Genomic DNA, 7936 nt, shown 5'->3' with positions numbered 1-7936 from the left:
CCTATTTATCTCTCTTATTGTTTCTTTTGCTGAGAAAAAACTTTTTAGTTTGAGTAAGTCCCATTTGTTGATTCTATTTGTTAACTCTAGCGCTATGGGTGTCCTATTGAGGAATTTGGAGCCCGATCCCACAGCGTGTAGATCATAACCAACTTTTTCTTCTATCAGATGCCGTGTCTCTGATTTAATATCAAGCTCCTTGATCCATTTTGAGTTAACTTTTGTGCACGGCGAGAGATAGGGATTCAGATTCATTTTGGTGCAAATGGATTTCCAGTTTTCCCAGCACCATTTGTTGAAGATGCTATCCTTCCTCCATTGCATGCTTTTAGCCCCTTTATCAAAAATAAGATAGTTGTAGTTTTGTGGATTGGTTACTGTGTCCTCTATTCTGTACCATTGGTCCACCCGCCTGTTTTGGTACCAGTACCATGCTGTTTTTGTTACTATTGCTCTGTAGTATAGTTTGAAGTCTGGTATCGCTATACCGCCTGATTCACACTTCCTGCTTAGTATTGTTTTTGCTATTCTGGGTCTTTTATTATTCCATATGAATTTCATGATTCTTTTATCTATTTCTACAAGATATGCTGTTGGGATTTTGATTGGCATTGCATTGAACTTATAGAGAACTTTTGGTAATATCGCCATTTTGATGATGTTAGTTCTGCCTATCCATGAGCAGGGTATGTTTTTCCATCTTCTAAGGTCTTCTTCTATGTCTTTCTTTAGGGTTCTGTAATTTTCATTGTATAAATCTTTCACCTCTTTTGTTAGGTTGATTCCCAAGTATTTTATTTTTTGGGGGGATATTGTGAATGGAGTAGTTGTCCTCATTTCCGTTTCAGAGGATTTGTCGCTGATATACAGGAATGCCTTTGATTTATGCGTGTTGATCTTATATCCTGCCACTTTGCTGAATTCATTTATTAGCTCTAATAGCTTCTTTGTAGACCCTTTTGGGTCTGCTAGGTATAGAATCATATCATCTGCAAATAGTGATAATTTAAGTTCTTCTTTTCCTATTTTTATGCCTTTAATTTCTTTTGACTGTCTAATTGCTCTGGCCAGTGTTTCGAGGACTATGTTGAACAGAAGTGGTGAGAGAGGGCATCCCTGTCTTGTACCAGATCTTAGAGGGAATGCCTTCAATTTTTCTCCATTCAGAATGATGCTGGCCTGTGGCTTATCATAGATTGCTTTTACAATGTTGAGGTATGATCCTGTTATCCCTAATTTTTCTAGCGTTTTGAACATAAAGGGATGCTGTACTTTGTCGAATGCTTTTTCTGCATCTATTGAGATGATCATATGGTTCTTATTTTTAAGTCTATTGATGTGGTGAATAACATTTATTGATTTCCGTATATTAAACCAGCCTTGCATCCCAGGGATGAATCCTACTTGATCATGATGTATAATTTTTTTGATATGTATTTGAATCCGATTCGCCAGAATTTTATTGAGGATTTTTGCGTCAAGGTTCATTAGAGATATTGGTCTGTAGTTTTCCTTCTTTGATGTGTCTTTGTCTGGTTTCGGAATCAGGGTGATGTTGGCCTCGTAGAATGAATTTGGAAGTTCTCCCTCTTTTTCTATTTCCTGAAATAGCTTGAAAAGTATTGGTGTTAGTTCCTCTTTAAAGGTTTTGTAAAACTCTGCTGTATACCCATCCGGTCCTGGGCTTTTCTTAGTTGGTAGTCTTTTGATGGTTTCTTCTATTTCCTCTATTGTTATTGGTCTGTTTAGGTTGTCTATATCCTCCTGGCTCAATCTGGGCAGATCATAGGACTCAAGGAATTTATCTATGCCTTCACTATCTCCTATTTTATTGGAGTATAAGGATTCAAAGTAATTTCTGATTATCTTCTGTATTTCTGAAGTGTCTGTTGTGATATTGCCTTTTTCATCCCGTATGCTAGTAATTTGGGTTCTCTCTCTTCTTCTCTTCGTTAGCATGGCTAAGGGTCTGTCAATTTTATTTATTTTTTCAAAGAACCAGCTCTTAGTTTTGTCAATTTTTTCAATTGTTTCTTTTGTTTCAATTTCATTAATTTCAGCTCTGATTTTAATTATTTCTTGCCTTCTACTTCTTTTGCTGTTGTTTTGCTCTTCTTTTTCTAGGATTTTGAGATGAAGTATGAGATCATTTATTTGTTGGTTTTTTCTTTTTTTGAGGAATGAACTCCAAGCAATGAATTTTCCTCTTAGAACTGCTTTCAATGTGTCCCATAGATTCCGATATGTTGTGTCTGTGTTTTCATTTAACTCTAGGAATTTTTTAATTTCCTCCTTGATGTCTTCTAAAACCCATTGATCACTCAGCAACCTATTGTTCATTCTCCAGGTGATGCTTGCTTTTTCCTTTCTTCTTTTATCATTGATTTTCAGTTTCATTCCATTATGATCAGATAAGATGCATGGTATTATCTCTACCCCTTTGTATTGTCTAAGAGTTGCCCTGTGACATAGTATATGGTCTATTTTTGAGAAGGTTCCATGTGCTGCTGAGAAAAAAGTGTAGCTACTTGATGTTGGGTGGTATAGTCTATATATGTCAATTAAGTCTAGGTTGTTAATTGTGTTATTGAGTTCTATAGTTTCCTTATTTAACTTTTGTTTGGAAGATCTGTCCAGTGGTGAGAGAGGTGTGTTGAAGTCTCCCATGATTATTGTATGTTGGTCTATTAGACTCTTGAACTTGAGAAGAGTTTGCTTGATGAATACAGCTGCACCATTATTTGGGGCATATATATTTATGATTGTTATGTCTTGTTGGTGTATGGTTCCCTTGAGCAGTATGAAGTGTCCTTCTATATCCCTTTTGATTAGCTTTGGCTTGAAATCTATTTTATTAGATATGAGTATGGACACTCCTGCTTGTTTCCGCAGTCCATATGAGTGATATGATTTTTCCCAACCTTTCACCTTCAGTCTATGTATATCTTTTCCTATCAAATGCGTCTCCTGTAGACAGCATATTGTTGGGTCTTGTTTTTTGATCCATTCTACTAGCCTGTGTCTCTTAATTGGTGAGTTTAAGCCATTAACATTTAGGGTTATTATTGAGATATGGTTTGTTCTTCTATCCATATTTGTTTATTGATGTTACTAAACCTGATTTGTTATCCTCTTTGACTACTTTCCCCCCTTTACTGTCCTACCTCCCATTGTTGGTTTTCAATGTTGTTTTCCATTTCCTCTTCCTGTAATGTTTTGCCAAGGATTTTTTGAAGAGATGGTTTTCTAGCTGCGAATTCTTTTAACTTTTGTTTATTGTGGAAGGTTTTAATTTCATCTTCTAACCTGAAGCTTAATTTCGCCGGATACACGATTCTTGGTTGGAGCCCATTGTCTTTCAGTGTTTGAAATATGTTATTCCAGGATCTTCTAGCTTTCAGAGTCTGTGTTGAGAGATCAGCTGTTATCCTGATTGGTTTACCCCTAAATGTAATCTGCTTTCTTTCTCTTGCAGCTCTTAAAATTCTCTCCTTATTCTGTATGTTGGACATCTTCATTATAATGTGTCTAGGTGTGGATCTCTTTTGATTTTGCACATTCGGCGTCCTGTAGGCTTCTAGGATTTGGGATTCTGTCTCAATCTTCAATTCTGGGAAGTTTTCTCGTATTATTTCACTGAATAGACTGTTTATTCCTTTGGAATGGAGCTCTGTGCCTTCCTGTATCCCAATGACTCTTAAATTTGGTCTTTTGATATTGTCCCATAATTCTTGGATGTTCTGCTCATGGTTTCTTAGCAGACTTGCTGAGCTGTCTATGTTCTTTTCCAGTTGAAATACTTTGTCTTCATTGTCTGATGTTCTCTCTTCTAAGTGATCTACTCTGCTGGTAGTATTCTCAATTGAGTTTTTAAGTTGGTTTATTGTTTCCTGCATTTCTAGAATTTCAATTTGTTTGTTTTTTATTACCTCTATCTCCCTGTGAAATTGATCTTTTACTTCCTGGATTTGTTTGTCAATGTGATCTTTCATTGTCTGATTTTGCTGTCTCATGTCTTCCTTGAGACTCCAGATCATCTGAAGCATATATATCCTGAACTCTTTATCTGATATTCCATCTGTTGCAGCTATTACCTCTTCTAAAGTTGAGTTGACCTGCATTGCTTGTGGTCCTTTCTTTCCTTGTCTTTTCATACTGCTCGCGTTTCTTTCTGCTTGGTGCAACTGTTGTGTTTTGAAATTTACCCCCTATTTATTTATGTTGCTCTTGTATACTTGAAAAGTCTCCCTTGCAGGTGCGGGCGGCGGCTGTGCCCCTACTCCAATTGGGGTGACGTGTCTACCACGCTGGCGGCTCTCTGGGCCTGTTCCGGGAGTGGAAGGCGGCTCTGCTCTGTCCCTATTCCAATTGGGGTGTCGTGACTACAATGCTGGCAGGTCGCTGGGCCGGTTCCGGGCGTGGGCGGTGGGCTTGGCTGGCGGGATTCCACCTAATGGCAGTCCCTAACCTCCCTGCTTGCTAATTAATGGCTTCTCTGAGGCGCCACGCCTTCTGTAGCTGCGGGGCAGGCCGCGCGAATCAGTTGGCCTGGATCTCCGGGGTCCTGCTGCTGGCTGTTTTGATGTTGCAAGCTGTTGGAGAGTGGTGGTGTATTCTTCAGCTTTCCCGGATGGTGGCCGCTGACTGCCTGGATGGAGTGTCCGCTGTTTTGATGTTGCACTCTGAAGGAGAGTGGTGGTGTATCCTTCAGCTTTCCTGGATGGTGGCCGCTGACTGCCTCGGTGGAGTGTCCGCTGTGGGGGATGGGACTGTACCGCTTCCTTCCCCTTCTGAGATCCCGTGCTCGGCCCAAGGGTCTGTGTGGGCTTGGCTGGTGGGATTCCACCTAATGGCCTTCCCTAACCTCCCTGCTTGCCAATTAATGGCTTCACTGAGGCGCCACGCCTTCTGTAGCCGCAGGGCAGGCCACGCGAATCAGTTGGCCTGGATATCTGGGGCCCTGCTGCAGGCTGCTGGGATCCCTGGCACTCTATCACTTTGATTTTTTCTGCTTGCCCCTCCCCCAGCGCTGGCTAGCCAGGTTTCCCGATTATTTTTACTATGACATAAGAATAATATTCATTTAGTACTAAAAGATTTTATTAGTGCAGAGACCACTGAAGAGTTTCCAGGAAGTTGCAAAATAAAATATGACTATCCTTTCTATGAAATAAATAGAACAGCAGCAATCCCTGGGTATCCCTTAAACATAAACTATAAAGATTCCATTTATTATTTAGACCTTAAGTATAAAAATAAAAGAAAATTTTAGAAACTAGTTTCACTTGTGCATGTCTAAGGTAAACAATTTCAACATGAATTATATATTTAATATTAACAATTTTTTTAACTCATACACAAACCAAGTGTTTACTCTTAATCATGAAATCAACTTATTTCTGAAAATAACCTATAGAAATAATATGTAAACACACATACCTTTGAGCTAGATTAAGAACATCCTATATTCTATGGATCAAAATGCAAATATCTCTGTAACATATGTAAACTAACACATTAATTTGGGATATACGGATACACTACTATATGCATACATATGTACACCATAAAATAAATTCTGACAATCTTCTTAATGATATCATACTTCCCAGCCTCAAATACTAGAAAAAGAAAATTAAAACTTTGTTTAAAAATAAAGAAAACAGTTTTTATAGTAACTTTGCAAGTGAAAACCAAACAAACAAACAAAAATCAATGCTCCTTTTTACACTGGACTGAGTTCTAAACAATTCATAATCAAGAATCTCTTCAGCCATTCCCCAATATCACAGAAAACATAATTTTCTCTCTATTCAAGAAGTCTGTTCATTTCTGGTGTTTTGTCTTAAAAACTGCATTCCAAGATACCAGGTAGCCATGCTGGTTAAATTCTTCTGGCTGCCCACTTGCACCTAATGTAACCATACATGTTGGCACCCTGTAGCACCACACCCATGGTAACCATGCCAACCATTTTACTCTGAGGGAGAAGAGAGCACTAAAGGCAAATATCACCCACAGCACTGGACAGGCAATTAGTCCTAAGCAAAAGATTCTTGATTCAGCTTCTGAAACAGTTTTATTCTCCTGAGGAGATGCCTTCCTGGACTCAAACACCCAATGACTCTTTCCATCCTCATCAATATGATTCCACCACCCAAGGCCTACCATCAGTCTCTACCTGTGACATTCTTCACTGCCCAAAAGTCACGTGACAACAACAAGATAATTGTCACCATACAAGCAATAATGCTACTGCTGAGCAATTCACAGAGAAGATAGACTATAATGGCACAGACTCAGAAGAACAAATGGAAAAATGATGCCACTGGATGTCGGATTTTAGATTTTCTTAGCCTATTAGTTGTCTCTTCTTCTGCATCAAACAATGAAACATCTTCAGTGTCATCATTGCTGTCCTGAGTGTAAGGCTCTGCCAGCATCTCCTATTCCTACATGATTGCAGGGTACCCCCTACAGGGCAGGTCACAAGGGAGCTGAAGAGGTGCCTGGAGGCTGCACCCCTTTCACTTCCTCGAGTGCATGAAGTGCAAGATGGGCCAAGGAAAAAGACCACCAGCACCCCACCCACCACACAGAGCATTTCTGCAGCCCAACATCAGATCCGCCCAGCGCTTGGCATTGGTTGAGGATGGGCTTCTCCTCTCCACACCCCCAAGCTTCCTGAACTCAGGGATTCCTGGGTCACTCCTCCTATGAGGGCCTCGGAGCACCCAGATCACCTCCACCACAACTACCCTTGGTCCTCCATCCTTCCCGCCCACTCAGCTCTTCCTCAAGATGGACAGCCAGAGGGGACACAACACAACCACCCCTGTGCGCCCGGCTCACTCCACAAACCCTGCAGGAGGGACCCTTCCACCCGCCAAGCTTAGGCCAGCCACTCTCCGTGCCCACAGCCCCTCACCTCATGTTTCTAAATTCTTAATAATTTTCTAATCTATATTATAGCCATTTTCTCCTTCTAAATGGTCATCAAAGTTTTTTTTTATTGTTCTGAGAGGATATTTAATGTGAATACACTTTATGATGTGACACCTCTGGTCACAATAGGCTATTTCTATTGTAAGAGTATTTTGATTCTTAACTGTTTTTCAGACTTAACATTTTCCTAAGAGTGGTGATTGTTCACTTTCTATTTGATTACACAAATAAGGCATTGATTTACAAAAAAAATTGTGGTGCTAGGGATCAAACCCAGGGCCTCCTGAATTCTGGATAAGGTATGCCACCACTGAGCTACATCCCAGCCCCATAGATTCTTTGTTTTTATTAGCTTTTTTTTTTGAGAGAGAGTGAGAAAGAGGGAGAACTTTAATATTTATTTTTCAGTATTTGGCGGACACAGCATCTTTGTCTGTATGTGGTGCTGAGGATCGAACCCGGGCCGCACGCATGCCAGGCGAGCGCGCTACCACTTGAGCCACATCCCCAGCCCTGTTTTTATTAGCTTTATGACTAGCTATATCAATGAGAAACTTACATAGAAATTCAACTACATTTGAAAACATTCAAGAGTTTGGGCAGCCAATATTTTTTATGATTTCTAAAATATAATTTCCCCGTAAAACACGAGAATATCTAAGATCACTCATAAACCATGCTTCCATTGAAGTTTCTCTAGTTTTACCACTTCTGAAGAACATCATGGAGGAAACTGACTTTGATATTCTTTTCAATTTTTCTTTTTTTTAGAAAGCATCATAAGTTATTGTCACAAATTCTGTTTACATTTTTCATTTAAATATTTTTCCTAGTGGCAAATATTTGATGCTATTACTGTTGAAGGGTATTCATAGAAACAAACGAAAGATAAGAATTCCTTGGGATCAATGATTCATTCACAATGAATCAATCTGCTCTTGTAACATATTTTTTATCATGACTCTTTTGAAAAAGTTCAACCATGACTTGA

The 7936-nt window shown here is 39.4% G+C and overlaps 1 pseudogene; it reads right to left on the bottom strand.

Moving 5' to 3' along the window:
- Positions 1 to 5813: 5813 nt before the first annotated feature.
- Positions 5814 to 6239, bottom strand: LOC144252254 (Golgi apparatus membrane protein TVP23 homolog B pseudogene; annotated as a pseudogene).
- Positions 6240 to 7936: the final 1697 nt, after the last annotated feature.

This window comes from Urocitellus parryii, unplaced genomic scaffold (assembly GCF_045843805.1).
Source record: "Urocitellus parryii isolate mUroPar1 unplaced genomic scaffold, mUroPar1.hap1 Scaffold_398, whole genome shotgun sequence".
Taxonomy (NCBI): domain Eukaryota; kingdom Metazoa; phylum Chordata; class Mammalia; order Rodentia; family Sciuridae; genus Urocitellus; species Urocitellus parryii.
This window is presented reverse-complemented; position numbering and strand designations above follow the sequence as displayed.